General features: G+C 37.7%; 1 non-coding gene across 1 annotated transcript; it reads left to right on the forward strand.

Annotated features, from left to right (window-relative positions):
- Nucleotides 1-12,372: 12,372 nt before the first annotated feature.
- Nucleotides 12,373-12,491, forward strand: LOC121154692. Its single transcript, XR_005883581.1, has one exon. It is a non-coding gene; the product is annotated as a U5 spliceosomal RNA (small nuclear RNA).
- Nucleotides 12,492-21,080: the final 8,589 nt, after the last annotated feature.

The following is a 21,080-nucleotide window of genomic DNA, read 5'->3' on the forward strand; positions in this document are numbered from 1 at the left end:
AAATCCTCTGATGCATGATTCAACAATATGCTTTCTAATTAATCTCCATGAACACTGCAGCCAGAGGAAAGGCCTGCCACTTGTCACCAGCTACTCCAGATGCTGTCCTTGGTAGACACACAGCCAGTAACCACCATTGCCAACCACCTGGCTCCTTCTGGATTCTTCTTTATCACTTCCTTTCCTTAGCTTTGAGGCTATTGGATTATTTTTACTTCTTCCCCGTTGCTTTGTGTAGTTTACAGATAATCAGGGAAGTCTTATAATTTGGTCTAACAATATAACACAAATTCATGGACATGTGTTGACTTGGTCTTGTGGGATGACTTAGATGGAAAAGTTCAGACTCTGACAAAGTCAAGGCATGCTCCATGATGCAGGGAGCCAACATTTTGTGTTTGGTAGGAACTAAAGGCTTTTCTATCATAATATGTCCGTTTTCATTGCTGTAGAAATGCACACTTTAAATAAGCATTATTTTGGATTTTCAACGATGAGCTTATTGGATAACTAGATATTGCCAAGATATTTCTAAGTTTCTAGCAGAGAAGGAGAGAGAGAAAGGGAGAGAGCAAGAGAGAGAATAGAGACAGATACATTTATGAGAGTTAAGCTGTGGCAAAGCCAGTTTCATTAAAGGGCTAGGGAAGATAATTCTTAGAAATGACCTCTGTGTTCACTCCTGAGAGATGGATTGAATTTGGATATACGTCAGCTTCAAATAAGGCATTGCATGCTGCTAGAGGGTGGACAGCCATGGAAACACAGCATTTCCTGTATCTCACATTTTAGCATTTCTTTCTGCATTTTGTTTTGGGGGATGTATATCTAACGCAAACACAAAACTAATATGTCTTAAATTTTAAAATATATGTATTTGTATTTTCTCTTTGGGCAGCTTCAAAACCCTTTCCTTTCCCCATGTTTTGCTTTGTGATATGCAGAACATCACTTTTCATATCAAGTGATTTATCCCAGAGAGTCAAATACTTCACGGGGTAATGAAGGCCAGTGTGTATATATTTTTTTTCCTGTTTTGCTATTTCTTACAGAATAGATACAGGAAAATAAGGACTTATATCCTATGTTACTTCATTTTTTAAAGGTCTATATCATACTTAATGCACATAATGTTACTTTATTGCATGATACTTCATTGTAACAATTTAAGGATTAATATCCTTTACAAATGTAATAAATACAATTCTTTCTCAGGATAATAATAATAAAAAACATTAAGCCACTACCGAAATCAGTTCTTTGCAAATTCCACTGGTATAAAAATGTGTTCATGATCAAATCTGAGGGAAAACCAGCCTGCTACCACTGCAAGCAGTTTCACAGAAACAAATTTGAAATATGTACACTTTGTTCTGCTGAGACTTTGGATACCTTGACTGATAATTTCCGAAGAAGCCACAGTGTGTTCAATAAAGAAACAAATTCATGGTAAAAGTCAGACTAATCAAGGAAAACAGCAGCAAGACATATGTTGTTTTCACTTAGAAAAATCCAAATGGGACTTTCCTATGACTGAGACTGAAATTAATTTTATAGGCATTAACACTTGTGGGGGTTTCACACATGCCAGAACAGAACATTTCCCTAGATGGTGAGACAAAGTGTGAGTAACAGGAGTGGCATAAATTGAAAAACACCGCTCCTTAGCATCCACTGGTTCTTATGCTTGTCATGGTCTGCGTGTTCTCCTTAAAGTTCTTGGACTAGGCAGACTGTTTTTCCACACTTTCTAGTTGTAGAATTGTTTGAAAAATTAAGAAGGCTTAGGAGGCAAATAAAAATAGTAAAATAGAAATACAAAATGATTTTGGGAGAAAATAATGAAAATTAATATGATGCACAAAAGAATAACAGGCCAAAACACATGGTGCATTTAGAAATAAATCCATATATGAAAATTTACTCCCAAAACAATCACCCTTGTATTGACTGGGAGGAAAGATGTTTCATATAAACGCTGTTTTATTTCTTTATGTCTAGAATTTGGAATGAATTATATATTTGCATTTGAAAGACAAAATGATAAATGCTTTAGGCATAATTGGAGGAAAATACATTCATATATTCCAGTTCATTTTTTTCTTGAGTTGATCACATCAGTCATTTGCTGTAAATAATATGATCAACGCAAATGTTCATCAACTGAATGCTGGATAAAAATATCAATCAAGCAGATATAGATTAGATGTATTGATATATATCTATATATTTTTCCTGTGGAAATGTGATTTTTCTATTTTTACTTGTTCAGTATTAAGGTTAGTAATTAATTAAGCCTGAGATTACAGAGATGATTAAAATTACATTTTTGCAAATATTATAGAAAATACAGTGGGAATTGAGAAATAAAGAAAGGGAATGAATATAGATAAGAATTCACGGGGCTGGCGCCATGGTTCAACAGGATAACCCTCTTCCTTTGAGCACCAGCATCCCATAGGATCCCATTGGTACTAATCCCAGCTGCTCTATTTCCTATCCAGCTCCCTGCATCTGATGGCTTAATTCCTTCTGGCCCTATACTCATGTCAGAGACCTGGAGGAAACTTCAGAATCATGGCTTCAGATCAGCTCAGCTCCAGCCATTTTAGCCATTTGGGCAGTAATACAGTGGATGGAGGATCTTTCCCTTTCTCTCCTCTCTGTAAATCTGCTTTTCAGATGAAATAAAATAAAATAAAACCTAAGAACAAAACAAAACAAACCGTGAAACAACAGCAAAGAAAAATAAGAATTCATTCTGTTGGTCTGGAAGGTTTTTCCATGCAGAATTTCTGTATAACCCCATCTGTATTCCTATCTTCTTTGCTAAAGGTGGTAAGTGGGTTGATGGTTTGCTTGTTTAATTTTTTCAGAGACTTTTTGTTGCATACAGTCTGACATTTCGATCCTTCTAGGGCACGAACTGAAAGATGTGCACCTGTATCCATGGCTTTTTTCTGCAGAACATTTTCTTAAAAGTCAATTGCCTTAGTATCTTTTGCAATTACAATAGAGAATATTCCAAGTGAGAAAAAGCCCATCAACAGGGACTTTATATTTCAGAAGGCAAATGTGAAAAACAAAACAAAACTCAACATGCCTATGTCATTATAAGCTTCACAATTACCCATTTTACAACTTCAAATAAATTATATGGAGACGGTTGTTACATTTTTAGCTTGCTTTTTCACTGAGGGTATATCATTTGGCAGTTTTACTTCTGCTGGAGGTAGTTTCTATTAAACTACAGGGCTTCTGTGAATTCTACAGTTTTGTTTCATGCCCCCTGCTTCTTATAAAAACATACCGAAAAATTCTCTCTTATGAGGAAAGCTGACTTAAATGTTCATCACTAATGTCCCGTTTTCTCCAACTCCTAAAGTTCTCCTCTGTGAAATTCTAATCCAACATGTTATTGATACACTAAAAAAATTAAGTGTGTATGCAGCTCTTTGTGAACTAAATTGTGCCTTCCATCATCACACTCACTTTAGGCTGTGATTGCATTTGGAAATAGAAGGCTTATGGATGTGAGTTAAGGAGAAATCAGATCACGAGTTGGGTTCAAATCCACGTGACTCATGTCCCAACAAGAGGAAAAGATGTCAGGAAGGTGTGCGTGGAGCAGAGTCCTTGCGAACACACACACACACACAGAGGCCTCAGGAAAAAGGGTACTGCTGACATCTTGCACCGTGAATACAGCACCCTGACTGAGCGCATGTAAATTTCTGTCTTTTGAGACGCTCAGTCTATGGAAGTTTGCTGAACAAAGCCTAGCAAACTGACGTGAGATCATTTCCATTGTCTGGAAAGAAATGGCTCGAGGTCTGTGTGAAAGCGTGAGGCCTCCATCATGAAAATAAACATTTCCTGATAAGTCTTACATTTTAATTGTGATAAGGAAGAAGTTAATGGTCTCTACCCAGAAAAGACCAGGAAAGGCAGGAACATGTTGATCAAGCAGATATGCAGAGGTCTTATCGACATAGTAGTATAGTTTAGGGCACTCTTTATAGCAATGTATGAGAACTCATTAACTGTTCCCACAAGAAAATGTAGGAAGGTAAGAGCGCTTCTGCGAATGACCTATTCTATCTGTCCTTAAGTATACTACACTTAACACATCTCCAATGTAATCACATTGTTAGATGTGAAGAGAAAGATGTCTTTGTATCTTAATTCTGCCATTCTATACCAGCTAATAGCTATACCAGATTTTCGCCTCTTTTTATCTTGTTTTAACTTTAGGCTGTCTTTCTTAAATTCTTTATTCTTACACAAAAACATCTGCCAGAGGTCTCATTTAATTAAAGTAAGATAATCCTTTATGCAAATAGCAAACATTAAAGATTTTATTAATAGGACTCTAACTACATGCATTTTCAGACATTAGCAAAAACCATGTTGCACACTGGTAAAAGAATGACATATGGTAAAAAAAATTACATTTAAGCAGTACACTATTGAAATACTGTCAGAGGACAAGCATCAAGGGAAAGAACTTCAATTTACATATTCAAATAAATACACAAGTAGAGAATATCAAAATGCATAGAGTAAAGCTAAAAGAATGTTTAGATTCTCATAGCACAGAAAGTATATATTAGGAAAGATATGAAATTAATAACATATTTTCTACCTAGCTAAATATGATCAAATTAAACTTAAACCAAGCAGGTGGAAAGAATTCACACTAGAACAGAAATCAACGAAGTTAAAAATTCTTTGCCGAGAAAGCAACAACAAAAGAAACAACAAGCTTTTCCTTGAAAGAGTGGTAAAAGGGGTGAGACTCTAAGATTACCAGAATGAAATGATACCTAGAACACTGACTAAGCAATACAACATTGATTTCACTAGGTAGAAGACAGGCATTGAACCCAAGCATCTTAATTACGAAGCAAAAACTTTGTTTTACTTATTTGAAAGACAGTATGGAAAGAGATGGAGAGAGACATTATGTTGATGTTGTCTAGCAATCATTTAAAGAAGAAAAATCAGTTCTGTCCAGTATTTTTCAGATAAGATAATAAAATGAGAAGGAATATGTTCAAAGTCATTTTATGACAGCAGTGTTTCATTGATATCACAAAAGCAGAGAAAAAATAACAAAACTACATACTACAAAACCTCATAAATGTAGCTACAAAAGAACAATGATCTATATAAGGGAAAATGTTAGAAAGTGCTACATAATTCCAGGTGATATTCAACACAACAAGAATGTGATATAAATTTAATATTTCAATGCAATGGGCAGCAATTTAAAAATACTAAGAATTTACACATATGTGGAAACTTATCAAAATTCAAACTACGTACTAATAGTAAAACTTGTCATTAACCTAGGATTAGGAATAAAAGTGTCATTTTTTAATCTAATAAAGGACATCTAAGCACAATGTATAGATAACCATACCATTCCAGCATCCCCATATATGAACATTTGAATTTAATGCACAGCCTACTCCTTAAAGATACTAACTAAAAACTAATGATACGATGAAGTGTAAAATCTAAAACTATAATATAAAGGAGGCTATTTCTACAATCTTCGCTTTAACAATATTTATTTCTAGCTAGTGATCCACGAATAAAAATGAGTAAAACTTTGGGGCTGGCAATGTGGCACAGCAGATTAGTATCAATAACATCTGTCATTTGGGAAATCCAATTAAAAGCAAACTGTGAGACCGCTGTTTGCCAATTGGAATGACTGGCAAAGGAAATTGGCAATAACAAATTCTGGTGAGTAAAAGTGTCATGAAGAGTCAGTTACTGCGGGTGGCAATGCGAACTGCTACAGCTACTTGTTGTTGGACATTTTTCACAAAGGGGCATTTTAAGTTGCCTTCACCCAGCAATATGACTCCGAGGTATTTTACCAAAGACATTAAAAGCTGTGTTCCAGGAACATCGCTGTCGCACATCTAGTCAACTCCTACCTTTGATGCCAACACCGCATTTGGGTAATGGCTTAAGTAGCGGCTGTTCCACTTCTAGTCTAGCTCTCTGCTAACGTGCCTGGGGAGACAGCAAAGGCAGCCCAACTCATGCGGACCCCGTCAGCCACGGAGGAGACTGGGATGAGATGCTCGTTTACAGAGCGCACCAACAGGTGGACACGCTCTGTTTCGGTCTCTCTCCCCCTGCCTCTCTGCATCACTCTACCTTTCAAGTAAATAAATACATAAATAAATAAGCAATATTCTTGTCAAAACCTATATTCAAACGTCTCAGATTCACGGGCTCCCAGGCCCACGGCAGGAATCCCACTGCATGGAGGATGGCTGAGACAAGCCACGTCTTTTCACCAGGACAAGAGGACAAGCATGTCAGTTCCCTATATGACTTTGTGATTTAATTGTTTTTGGAGAGGATTTCATGAATGTGGGTAGCTAAGCAACAGCCGGATGGTGGATTGCGAGAATCACGTTTCCTGCTCTCAGAGAAGGACATTACATTATTAAAGAAGTGAAGGCTCTTGCGATACTTTTTTTTTAAGATCTTTTTTTTTTCATTGTAAAGTCAGATATACAGAGACGAAGATCTTCCATATGATGATTCACACCCCAAGTGACCGCAACGGCCGGTGCTGTGCCGATCTGAAGTCAGGAGCCAGGATCCTCCTCCAGGTCTCCCATGTGGATGCAGGGTTCCAAGGCTTTGGGCCATCTTCAACTGCTTTCCCAGACCACAAGCAGGGAGCTGGATGGGAAGTGGAGCTGCAGCGATTAAAACCAGCGCCCGTATGGGATCCCAGCGCATTCAAGGTGAAGACTTTAGCTGCTAGGCTACCGTGCTGGGCCTTCTCATGATACTTTCATGTACAGTCCTAGGTTTTTTTTTTTTTTTCTTGCCTCATTTGCAAGATAGCAATATGAACTTTGATTAAGTTTTGATTATTGGAATTTGTGCCAAGCTTGATGTTTTACTATCAGTTGTGTAAATTAATTTTATAGTTGCTATGAACTCAGTCGTGTCCCTTTAACCTTTCTGGAACTGAACGTATTTGTAATCTTCATTTTTACCACCCCAGCAGTAATTCTCTTTTTATTATTATGCTATTGTTTGTGCCTACACCAACTACCTATGCCTTCTCCCTAACTGATGCTTTTCCATTTAATGTTTTGTCACTTCCCAGAGGCACAGTGCAAGCAATTTACTTTCTTTTGAGATGTTCAATTGGAAAGAAGCCAAAACTTGTCACAAGTTAGAAGGCAAAGGGCAGGAAGATGCTTTAAAAGCAGTTGGTGAGCCAGGGGCAAACCTGTGGTGTGAAAGAGCACGGGCTTTGAAGTCAGGTAGACCATCAGCTGGGGACCCTGAGCGTTAAGCAAAACCTGCAAGAGCCTGCATTTCCCCCAACAGGAAAAGTGCCACCTTTGCCCGGATAATGTGCATGATTGTTACAAATGTCTTCTTCCTCTTAATGCACTGACGTTGGTCATTTAACATGACTGAGCTGAGGCATACAGACAGCCTAGCACAGGGCATCAGAACACAGCAGAACATAGGGCTTCCCATATTCCCGTGTGCACACAGAAACACACACACAGTTAACTAGCAGCTTTCATTTTCTTAACTATGAAGCAGAATAATGTATTTCCACTTGACAGGCTGCTATAAAACCCCCAAATCTAGGGATTCTGAAACCTAAAAACTAATATCTTTTTTTTTTAAAGAAAGTATTTATTATTTTATTGGAAAGTCAGGTCTAAAGAGAGGAGAGACAGAGAGAGATCTTCGGTCCACTGATGAATTTCACAAGTGGTCACAATGGCCAGAGCTGAGTTGATCTGAAGCCAAGAGCTTCTTCTGGATTTCCCACCCAGGTGCAGGGTTCCAAGGCTTTGGGACTTCCTCTACAACTTTCTCCGGGGCAAAAGCAGGAAGCAGAATGAAAGCAGAGCAGTTGGGACAGGAACCAGTACCCATATGGGATCCTGGCGCTTGCAAGGCAAGGATTTTAGCCACTAGGCTGTTGCGCTGAATCCCCAAATTAATATTTCTCAAGTTAAAAAACATAGTGTGAAGTTTCATGAGATCTAAGCAGGCAGGCCAGTCGGAAACTCAGACTCAACAGTTCCAACAGGCACTGCAGCAAGAGTGTAAGGGGATGAGAACTTCTTCCCTCACCTTACCATCTCCACCTTACTGCCACATGTAGATCGCTATCCCGAATCCCATTTTATTAGCTGACATCTAATTTCAAACAGATTCAGAAAAAAGCAATCCTGTGTTTCATTGAAACAAGTAGATTGGATTATGCTATCTTGAGTATTTTCAACTTTGCTAATAAAGGACCTATCAGTTACAGTCTGATTTGTCACGAATCAAATCCGAAGTGTTGTAAAATAGGAAAATGTTGAAGTACAAACTACTCCCTGGGATGGCCTAGAATCTAATCGTAGTAACTTCATGGTACTTCATGCACTGGATGAGAAACAATAGTATTTTTTCTAGTCCCACCTTACTCAATGGTGGTGTCTTACCATGGATTTCCATAGGGCAACAAGATACCAGGTTCAGAGGATACATAAATAGCAATCTAAGAAATTAGTACCTGGCAGTGCAACTAAAAGAGACGCATTTTAAAATATGTATGGGACAAATGATAAGGGCAAGCAACCGTTTTACTATTGTGGGGAGTTTCCATGAGAAAGATGGAGACCTGGATTCTTGCCTGACATGACAATTTCAGGGAGCAAGGCGGAATTTGTTTTGGCTGAGAGCTGGAAATCTGCAGCAGCAGCAGGAGGTCGCTCTAAGAGCAGAAAGATTGGTGGAGACGGTGCCGGTGATGTCCCTCAGACACAATTTTGAAAGGAAAAAACGGATCGATTAGAGGGTGGAGAGGGGGCTCAGCAAAGAGCTCCTGACACAGAACAACAAAGCCGTCGTGAGGGTGTGATGGCAGCCTCCCCTTCTCACAAACCCAAATCTCAGTGTCTTCCTGCTTTCCTTCACGTTTCTCCTCACCTTTTAATTGATCCAGGGCTTTTTGTTTGTTTTCCCTGCTTTCTCTCCTTCCCAAAGCAGCACTTAAAGGCTCCATCTTCACAGGCACTCCGGGGCGTGGCCTCTTGGAGTTGCTTTCTGTTGCTGTGACAGAGATTTCTCACTGAGTAAACACCGCCTTGCTTACTGAAACTGTCTGCATGGAATTTCTTTCTTGTGGGATTAGAATCCAAGTTGCTTCCTTCTTTCTTGTCAGTTCCCTGCAACACGATGATGGAAACTTCTAGCATTTTCTTTGTCCTATTTTTGTTTCTGTCTCTCTCTCTCTCTCTCAGCTTGTGTAAGAAGTCATATTGTTGTTGGAATTTATTCTTCATGCTAGTCAAAATATGAGGCATGCCCAACCTGCCTTTCTTAGAACTTCTTGGAAATTACAATGTCAAATACCAAAGACTATGAAAATTTCTGCTGTCCCTTTGAGATCTAAATGTATCCCTTACAACTCAGAAGTGCCTTTCTCAGGGACCTGAAAGCCAAGCTTTAGGAATGTAATTAATCATCAGACAGGAAAGGACCTTGCTTACCCAGTCTCCCTGGGATGATAGAACCCTGGCCTTCTAATTGCACTTATCAGACACATGTGGCCTAATTGATTTTACACTGAGCAATCCTTTGTCATTTTTCACTTCCCTGTGTGTTCCAGTCTCTGGAGACGTCCTTCGCTCATTCTGGCTCTTAAATGCCCAATGACCTCTGCTCAGATGAGTATGTATTGCAGCTCTTTTTCCCCATTGTCAGTGATTACTGAATAAATTATGTGTTCATTGATTTAAATAGTGCCCTGCGGTGTTCATCTTTGACACTATCTTTGAGAATAATGCCCGGCAAATATTTGCTAATCAATAGCTTTGGGTTAATGAATCAATAAGTGAAGTAAGCTTGACAGGGAGAATATCCCCATAAACGTTCTGCTTTGGAAAGTTTGCTTGGTTTGGCCATTTCTGACCATTTTTCATGTTGGTTGACTTTTAGGGCTTTTAACTGCTCTTCTTCTAAAATAATGAGTCACCAATGCTTATTTCAATTTCTGAATTTGAGACTCTAAAGAATGATATCCATGGGGACACACATGGTTTTCATTGGAACCAGATGCATGATGGGTATAATTCATAAACAACCGAATTGTATTTTTAAAGATGTACATTTGGGCAAATATGTAAGGTTGTGCAACTGCTGTGCCAATCAAGGGATAGAGTATGTCTCAGCTCTGAAAGCAGCACAGTCTCTGTGCCGTGCGTGGATCAGCCTCCTCCGTGACTCATGCAGGGAACCATGCATTGGAGAACAGTGCTTACAGCTCTGTCTGTCAGTGTGTCACACAGATGGAGATAGAATGTAGCATTTCCATTAAATTTATCTTCAGTCTTTTTAATGTCTGCATCCTAAGTGAATTCAGAATACTCTGATTGACTTTATTGAGACTGTGTTTGTATGTACAATTGAGTCTCTACGCAGAGAACGGTTGAAGGGAAACATGTAAGGTTATGGGTTTACCCACTCGCCCAGCTGCTTTTATCTCCTTGTTGGGAGAGCTGCTTTCTGCTGCTGCTTATGGCTGGTATGTATATGTGTCTTCAATTTTTTATATAATAACCTAACATTGACAAATGCAGTGCATTTATTTCTTTTGTGCTCAATAAAAATAAAACAAAATCTCACCCAACAAAAACTGAGTTCCCCAACTCTCAGCCACAGGCAAGTTCCTTACTGGAACTTCCTGCTGCAGAACAAGCTTCGACACTTGCTTATTTTGGTTAACATTGACACGTTTTCAATACCAATCATTTTCAAATTATTTCATATTGGCATACACACTATTTCCTTTAAGGAAAAGCATATCTACATTTCAAAAGAAAAGTTTGCACTTACCAATACGTTAGATATAAACAAATCATTTCTTCTTCGAGTTTGTTGGAAAATAATGAAATGTCTTGCTTGGAATTTGCCCTTTTGTATTTAATGAGTTGCTGAGCAAATCAAATGATATATTGAGAAAGAAAATGGTTTAAAGAATTTATGTGATGATCAGATGTCGTTTATCTGGGACCATTCTTTTTCCCCCTTGGTCTTCTGAAAATTCCGCCATGAGTTAATTCTAAACTTCTTGTATTCCAAATGATGCCTTCCTCAGTTCCTAGATTTATTTTATAAAAGCATAGTTCTAACCCTATAATTGGTCTGCCAACTATTCTGATAGTTTCTTACCACTACCCTAACTAAACCCAGGGATCTTATCCAGCCATTTTAGACTTTCAGCAGAATGATATGAAAAGTTCTTTATCTTCCCAATTCTTCTCTACTTTGTCTTTTGCTCTCATTATACTGTCTTTTTGTGCTACTGTTCATACAGGCTCAAGTTAACCTAGCTCACAGCTGGAAGTCTTGATATACATATGTTGCAAACTGCCTATTTGCTCCCTTCCACTAAGCAGGAAGTGTGGAAGGCAGTATCAAAACTATAACTCTTTTTTTTAAGATTTATTTACTTTTATGGAAAAGGTCCATCAGAATTATGGATAGAAAGAGAGACAGAAAATTCTTCCATCCACTGGTCCATTCAGCAAATGGCTTCAATACTTGGAAATGGACTGAAGACAGGAGCAAGGAACTTACTCTGTGTCTTCCATGTGGATGCTGTGTTCCAAGGTTTTTGGTGATCCTCCACTGCTGTCCCTGGCTATAAACAGGGAACTGGATGGGAATTAGAACAGCCAGAACGTGACCCAGCACTCAAACGGCTCCTTGCAATTTTAGGGTGAGAATTTAGTACTTGGGCAGTCCCTCTCTGCCAAAATTTATAGTTCTGAGACATTTTAATGTTACAATAAGTAAGCATCGTTACAGTATTGTCATTACTATTACCTTTCTCCAGTTTGCATCAATTGAATTAAATCAGACTAAAGCTAATTTTTAAAATTATGTCTTCTGTGTCAACAATTAAATTGGGGGGATGGTTATGTTAAAACAAGCAATGCTTATAGTATTACAAAAGCCATTTAAAAAGAAAAGATTTCTTTATTTTTTATTGCAAAGTCAGATATAAAGAGAGGAGGAAAGACAGAGAGGAAAATCTTCCACCCATTGATTCACTCCCCAAGTGGCTGCAGTGTCCAGGGCTGTACCATTCTGAATCCAGGGACCTTTACTTTGGGCTGTCTTCGACTGCTTTCCCAGGGCGCAAAAATGGAACTGGAAGGGATAGGACCCCTGGGGTTAGAACTGGCGCCTATATTGGATCTCTGCACATTAAGGTGGGGACTTTAGCCACTAGGCTATTGCACCAGACCATGTAAATGCCATTTTTAATGGGCTGCATATAAAAAACATTTTAATATAGGGAATGGAATACTCCGGTTTCACTTCAGATCATATAAATCTTTCGCCTTTTACTAAAGATTTCCATGGAGGAGAATGGAAAAACAAGTGTCTGTGACCATTAATGTTTTAAAGTTTGTTTGCAAATTAAAAATAAGTTTTAAAAGTTTTTATAGGAATTTTTTTTTCAAAGAGGTAATCCTAAAGGCTCACCTTGGAGGCGAATGAGCAGAGCCACACAATCCATGACAACATCGTTAATGAGCAGAGTAAACTGCTCGGATTGGAGGAATAGTATGAGAGCTGATCAAAGCTGCTTGGCAACAAGAAAAGGCAAAAAGAAAAGAATTTGGCAGTCATATTTTATGAGTCGTTAGTTTAAAAATGAGGATCATATTAGAATGCAGCTTTGAAGAAACAATACACACCATGCATTAGTTTGCAATTTATGAAATATTTCAATTGTTCATAGTTATAAGTAAAATGTATTCAAATATATCATGCCTTGAACATCTTATAACTAAACACTGGACCATTCTAATAGGAGTAGATTCACAAAATGTTATAACTAATACAACTTAGTTCAGTTTAATAAGGAGAGAAAATGCCAATAATGATTAAAACCTAGAATGTAGAACAATCTCTGGAATTTATTTAAACTTTAATATTACCTTAATTCACATTAACACAGAAAAGGAAAAAGGATGACAGTGAAAATGATTTGCAATGTTAAGCTGTGACTCTGAACTTTTGGATGTAAAAATAACAGTGTAAAAGTAAAACATTTGCTTTGAAACCAGAGGAAAAAACACACAAATACATATACACAGATATATACATACATACAGAGAGAAAGAGAGAGAGAGAAAGAGAGACAAAGAGAGAAGGAGAAAGATCTTCTATCCGCAAATCACTCCTCAAATGATCACAAGAGCTGGAAACCAGCTAGGCCTCACCAAAAGTGCAGAACTCAATTCTGACTTTTCCCTTCATGTGACAAGATCCCAAGCACTTGAGTTATTTTCCCAAGTTGTACATTATCAGAAAGCCAGATCAGAAGCTGATTCAACTTCAGGATCTCCCATAAACTGGTGAACCGAGTGAGAGTTTAAACACCACTGCAAACACCTGCTCCAAATAAAATGTTCCTAGCATCAACACTGTCAGGAAGAATGACCAATTGAGCTGGTTTTAGGAATGTATTGTTTCGACAAGAACCTTGAAGTGAATCAGCTTGATTGTTTATCGGCATCATCCGTAGAAGAGTCCAAGGTCAATAGCTTACTCTGATTGAAATGCACTGATTTCAAGTATAATGTAATATTCAGATTTTCACACGTTTAAGTTGAAAGAAAGAAATCCAGAACTCTGTCCTTAAATATTTCTGCTGCTTTACTACAACATGTTAAGCATATATCAAGCCCGCAGTCTAATGATAACTGTTGCTAAGCAATGCTTGCCTGGATTTATTTCATGTAATCATCTTACTTATTACAATATTCTACTGCAAATAGAAATTCCTTGGAACAAAATTGCCTGTATGTGACTATGGTTCTTAATAAGCACTTTTCTTCTGCACTTTGAAATTCAAAGCCTTTGTATCTGCACCAGATGGAAAAAAAAAATGTCTACATCTTTTGGATATCTTTATTGTAACTCAGTTGAAAACTTACCAGTAGTTCTATTCATAATAACTTCACTCAACACGTTTGCTTTAATCACCATGTCTTGACTAGAAGCTAATTGAAGTTTAGGAGTTGAACAAAGTAAAATAAAGAATTTAGACCACAGTGATCTCAGTCAGAATAAAAATGGCATTGAAAACATTTTATTGTTGTCACGGTCCAAAAATATGTATTTGTTGATTCCTAGATTAGCTTTCTGACTTTGATTTACAAATCTTTACAAACAAGTAATTTGCTTGGTACAAATTCCTGATTTAAGAATTTCCATGAATGAGAATATCAGGCAGCAAGAATTTGGGTTTTCTTAGAAAGGTCTTGGCAGAATTTGATGAGCTGTTCAGGCCTGTAGTTTAATCAGAGCCTTACTATATTCTCCAGCCCTTTAGAATGTCTTGCTTGTTCTATTTCCTTGCCAGTTACATCACTGTAGTCCTGTTTTCAGGTGCTGGGTCAGTCAGGATTTGCTCGTACAAATAACATAGTCAGTTTCATATCATACTCACATGCATTCCTCTAAACAAGTCTCTTCAAACTATGTAGGAATGTCTCACTTTTTGAAAGATTTCCTTTACTTTTACTTGAAAAGCAAAGTTACCCAGAGAGGAGAGACAGAGAAAGCTTGTCAACCTGCTGTTTCACTCCCCAAATGTCCACAATGGACAGAGCTGCACCAATCTGAAGCCCAGGAGCTTTTTCTGGGTCTCCTCTTAGGTACAGGGTCCCAGGGACTTGAGTCCTTTCTACAATTTTCCCAGTCTACAAGCAAGGAAATAGATCAGAAGTGGAGTAGCTCGGATATAAACTGTTGCTCATATGGGATACTAGCGCTCCAGGTGGGGGCTTAGACCCTGAGTATCTCACTTTCTTCAAACATTTTCATCAAATATGTGAAGCTGTGGACTCAAAATATAAACCTGAGAGAGAGAATCTCTCTATGAGTGAGTTTTACCCAGATTCAAGGAACAAGGACAATCGATTCAGTCTGCATCCAATACAGAATCTTGGTAAGTTCAACTATTGCATGAAAAGTTCAATATTGTGAAGCATATTTCAGTAGTAAATGGCTATATTAATAATCTTCTAATTATTTGTCAGCAATTGTCAAAACTGTTGGCTACTTGAATCCAGTTTTAACTGGCAGACTATAATAAACTTAAGGCACCTTTCCTGTTAATTAAATTGGAATTTCTGCTACTGCGACCAAATTTCCCATGCTTTTCTGGTGACGCTAAACATGCAGGAGGCGATTTCCTTTAAAAAAAATAATATTAAGTTCTCGTGGAACAAATCCCATTTTCTCATGAGTTTCAGTCTGTGAGATTTCAGGGTAGTCTTTTTTCCTCCATCAAGTGAAACACTTTTGCATAAAATTGGCACAATGCTTGGAGTATTATTGATATGGTGATGTGTGGAACTACACTGCATGTTGGATTTCCTTGGCACCCACTAATACTGGTTGTTCATTCAGAAAAACTCAATGCTTTCTACTAGATGAGAAGTTACAGTGCTGAATCCTACTTAATATCTGCATCCGTTAGCATCTGTTAAAAATATGCAAGTATTGACCAAACCGCTTGTCTTGTGCTAACTGCTGGATTTTGCTTCTGCTTCTTTTTTGTGCTAGATTAAAAGCTATGCTTTATTACCAAAAAAGCTAAGTTTTCTCCCCACACCATTTTCACTCTTCACATTGTAGTTCACTTCTGTCGAACATTTAACAGATAGTTATGTCATTTAAATAGCATAAAGGCATCTTACACTTGTCACCTAATTTTTCAAATTATCTTTTCAATCAAAAGATCACAGAAGACTGCCAAAATAGCTAATGGGCTGAGTCTGGTTAGGAGCAGCTTGATAGAGGTGATCATATAAGAAAAGTGAGGTCTGCATTCATGTTACTTAACTATGGCTCAGTGTACAGAGATTGTCATGTAAATATCACTATAACAGGTAACTAAAAGTACCGAGTAATGCACTTTGTTACACCGGATGGGTAAAAAAACACAAGGTTCATAACATGCAACTCAGTTCAAATTGTTGCAAAAGTTAGACAACATTTCTGCTGTGAACAACTGCTTCCTGCCGCTGGTCTTTTCAGACGTTTGGCTTTCTCCTGAAAGAACATGGTCTGGCACCTCTCTGCAAAGACTTGGGAAGGGCACTTACTGCAGTCTCCAAGGCAATGATGTCCACCCCTTCTCAGCTGCTTGGACATTAGGGGTCAGCTCTGTGCAAGGCATGGGGGAAACCCTGGGCTGTGTCAGCAGCTCAACCTGGCCTTCACCTGCAGCACCGGCTCTAGGCAAGTGGCTGCTTCCGGCTTCATTTCATGGCTCGTATAATAGGATATTAACTCTGCTTTTCTAGAATAAAAGGACTGATTTCATTCCATTTCTTATTGTTTTCATGGTAGGTTAAAATATCCTGCTATTAGTTTTAGCCATTCATGCTGTTTGTCCCCTGACTGGTTGTAGGAAAGCATTTCTGAAGTGTTCTGCATGAGTGCTCTATGGGTTGTCCCCTTTCACAATTTCTTTCTATAATTCTCTGTGACACAAAGTAACTGTTTACAAAATCATGTTTGGTTGTTAATGGACATGACATTTCTGCATAATTTGGTAGTTTCAGGATTATGTTCTGCATATCATAAAATATTGATTTTGGAGTTATTCAGAACAATGAAATTTTCATGGAAAATAAGTTTAATATACTTCACTTGTTCGTGAGCATGACAAACATTGCCTGTCCTGCATTCTTCAGATAAATGTTGGCAGTATTGTAGAAGATACAATAGAGTGCAGTACAGTAGAGCATAATTTTGCATAAAACATTCAGGTTCACTTTCTTTCCATATCTTGTTGCACATAGCTCTCTCCATTAAACTCTATCTTTTTTTCTGTCAAGAAGGAAAAAAATTATTCACTTTCACATAATTATTCACATAATTATACACTTTCTGTAAATAATATTATCTGGGTATACTAGAATAGATTAGCAAGATTTTCCAACCTGTAATTTCAATTTTGATAAATGATGATGGGGTTAGATACTCCCGCATGGATGTTAGTTGCCATGGATCCATAAATCATGTCTCAAATAATCATGCATTGAAAAGAGGGGTTGTTAGAGCCTGTTGCAATGGCTTAGAGGCTGAATCCTCACCTTAGAAGAGCAGGGATTCTATATTGTATGCTAGTTTGTGTCTTGGCTGTGCCACTTCCCATCTGGCTTCCTGCTTATGGTTTGAGAAAGCAGTCAAGGACAGCCCAAAGTCTTGGGGTTCTGCACCCGCATGTGAGATATGGAAGAAGCTTCTGGCTCCTTGCTTCAGATCGGTTCAGCTCCAATGGAGCCATCTGAAGCATGAATTAGCAGATGCAAGATCTTTCTCTCCGCCTCTCCTTCTCTCCATAAATCTGTTTTTCCAGTAAAAATAAGTAAGTCTTAAAAAAAAAAGGAAGAGGCTCTTTTCTGGCTTCACTAAGATAATTATACATTTAAAAAATTATTTCTACTGTCTTTTTACTTTGCTTAACATATTACTAAATATTGGTGTGTGATATATTTTGTTAATGTTCTCTTTTTTTAAATGAAGTTTCAGAGCAAATTTCCCAGAGACATAGCTAAAGTCCATCTGAAAAGTTAGGTTGCTTGATAACACAACATTCTAGAACTTGGGTCAATGTCAATCATGAAAAAATTAAGTTCTTGAACTAATTTTCAAGATACGGTTAGCCTCCCTATGCATGTGTTATTCCATTGAGCAGGCGCCACGTATTTCCATCTTTATGACAGCTTGTCAGAGATGCAATGTATTCACATGTTCCACTCCAAATTGATAGGATGCAATTTACCTTTCTATTTGGATGAGAAGTCAGACTCTTCATGCTAGTTATTTTGTTGGCCATCGGGCTGTCAATTTATATTTTATGAACTACTTGATGTTAAGAGGAAATATTATGAAGCTAATTTAAATAAAGTTATTAAAGTCTACTTAGTGTCTCCATATTTTATTTTTACTTCATAAATATGTGAGGTTTATTTTATCATTCTATAGCTTAAAGAAAACACAGTCTTGCAGATAATAATAAAGGAATGATTATATGGGAATGTATTGCTGTTGTTGCTGATTACATGTGGTAAACAGTCATCAACTAGAGAGAATACTATACAAATGTCATCAGCATGAAGCATGGCATTCTGTTGGATTCACTGGTGCCAATTATCTGACAGCAATTTTACTTCATTAGTAAGTAGTTATAAACAAACTGTAGAAGTGAGTGACATTGGGCCATTGTCAGATATTGGTCTTCAAACACTGACATTTTATGCCTTTAGAAGTATACATCGGAAATATATCAAGAAGTACTTTTTATGACCTTGTGTTATTCTAAATCTTTCTCAGTTATTTTGTTCGAATCAAACAATACACCAACTTTCTTAGGAAGTCATTTGGGGAAGAAAGACAGTGTTGTTTTTGGCAATGTATGATTTTACTGGTTGCTTCACTTGACCTGTGACTAAAGTAATCTTGTATTAGGTTGTGTGCAAGTATCAATGGTGTCCCTGACAATTAAATTAGAATCCTAAACAGTACACCAACAAAAGTAGCATTTTGGGAAAGGGTATCATGACAGCATAGATTCACTAATTATGCTGAATAAATATTCATTATAGCTGTGATTTAATTTGAATATTTGTTCAAAAATTAACTGTGTTCACCACTAATAATATTATGTGATTTTACACATTAGATGGCTAGTACAAAATTTCCATACTGCTGATTATTGAGCCATAATGTTTTCTTCCCTATTGTTTATTTGGGTTTTCTACATAAAAGTCGTTTATATAAAAGAAATATGATAGAGTAGACGTCGATAGAGGAGTTATGCAGAGGAGTTTAAGGATAAATAGTTGATGGAAAATAAATGAGAGCATGGATCTGAAATTCCTTCGCAGACACGCCAGACTAGGGCCTAGCACCGCTGTATACATCCATCTATCGGCAGTAACTACTTCCAGTTAGTTTCCCAAGAAGCGCATACAAACAGAAATGAAAGCTGAGGGAACCTGGGTGTCACTAATGAGGCTAGGATACAACACATTACACTGATTCCTGCAAATACAGGAATAATCAATTGTTGATTCATACGAAGCCATTACAGGGAAAAATCTGATCCGATCACTTTCTTGTGTCCTATTATTGCTCAGCTTACACTTTTCTGGCCTCCAACTTCCTGGATGTATTCAGTCTGTTCCTCACCACTAATGGGGCATGAAAATAAGTTGTTCATTTGTCTATCCCCAGTGTGATAGTGACAGGCACCTGCATACCCCCCAGTAAGCGCCCTCGAATGTCCCAGTGTTGATATAATCTACCCGAATGGGAGAATCAGAGCTGAGAGTGGAGATGTCCAGGATGGGAACCAAAATCAAAGTCACCTGCAGCGGTGTTCAGTTCACGCTCTGCAGAGCTGACTCCTGGATCCTTGAGATTCTGCTGTCTTTTTATCCATGTAATGATCCTGGCACAGTCATAACTCTATCGCTGCTCTGCCTGGCTGGTCCTAAATGTGAAATACTGCTTTTTACCATACAAAATGTCAATGTCACATTTGAATGCTGAAACAGTTGAAAAAAAAAACTCATCAGGAACAACTTTCTCAAAAATTGAAATTCCGGGGTAAATTTTTGCCATTTTTCTTTTTATCTGCTTCATTTTCTGGGCTGTAACTTCTGTTGTATGGCACCCTATACTGAAAAGGACAATATGTCACATACTGAGACAATTTAGTATACAGATTAAAAATAACTCTAATAAATTAAGTGACTTTAGCTAAATAAGTAACATTTCTATACTCCTGAGTTTGACATTTTCAAGAATGTTAACTTGCCAAATCTGATGTTAAGTTTGCAATTCTTAAGTCAGAACTTTTTTTTTTATTAAGCTTCATTTTACTGTCCTTTAATATGTTTCTTCATGGAAATTTCACATTCACTGTTTCTTTTGAAAAAGCTATTATGTTGTCAGGGCAGGTTTTCGTAACAGTGCCTCTTTGCCAACAGAGAGGTCAAATGCAAATTATGGTGAGTGCTTTGTGTTTAAAAAAGTATTTAAGAAGGAAAAAAAAGAGACAAACAAACTTTGAAGTTTCTTATGAAAACACAGTTAGCATATGCAGTTAATCCAGTCACACAATGGATAACAATTTTATTTCAAGAAATTCAGTTGGGCATTCTGACTGTGAATGTCCATAGTTCATTCTGTTTTTCTTTTTAATTTCGCTTTTTACAGCTGCTTCATTAAGATAGACTCCTAGGGTGATAACAGTAAATTATCACTACAGCACAACAGAAATGTATTCCCACACTCCTGTAAGCTGCAAGGCCCACGTTGTGCTTCGAGTTTCTTCCAAATAACACCATTCTGTTTTCTCCAGTTTCTCATAACATTGCAGCCACCAGTTCCCTCTTGCCAAGTCAGCAACAGCCGGGAGCCAGAACTCAATCTAGGTGCTCAACAGCACATGGGGATTTTAGAATCAAGTAGTGGAACCATCACTTGCTGCCTCCCACCATGCACACTGCAGAAAGTTGGATGGCAAGTGGACACTAGACTCAAACTCCAGCCAAGCTACTGGATACTGGTCGCAGTCATCTCATATGACATCTGGACTCTTGTTTCAATCCCGGGCCTCTAATTCTTGTTACCGTTGTGTTTACAGTGTGGGTGTTGTGTCTCTGTAAGGCCTTCTATTTCAACAATAACAAAATAACGTACAAGTGGTAACACATGGGATGAAATGAAATAAAAATTGTAATAAGGATGTAAGTAATAACAGCAAATAGTATGATCAAGAATATGTTCCTAATCGCAGTTGCACATCCATTGATAAATATTCAAGTATCTGATCCATAAGTTGGTTCAATTCAGAGTTTTCTCCTTTTATGCCCTTCTTATAATAGAAACTGACAAATCAACATCATTTCCTTCAGTACAATAATATAGCCACCCAAGTGAGAAATAAGATTTCCATTACTGATGTTGCTACA

The sequence above is a fragment of the Ochotona curzoniae genome, unplaced genomic scaffold, assembly GCF_017591425.1.
Source record: "Ochotona curzoniae isolate NIBS_2020 unplaced genomic scaffold, NIBS_Ocur_1.0 contig_2754, whole genome shotgun sequence".
Taxonomy (NCBI): Eukaryota; Metazoa; Chordata; class Mammalia; order Lagomorpha; family Ochotonidae; genus Ochotona; species Ochotona curzoniae.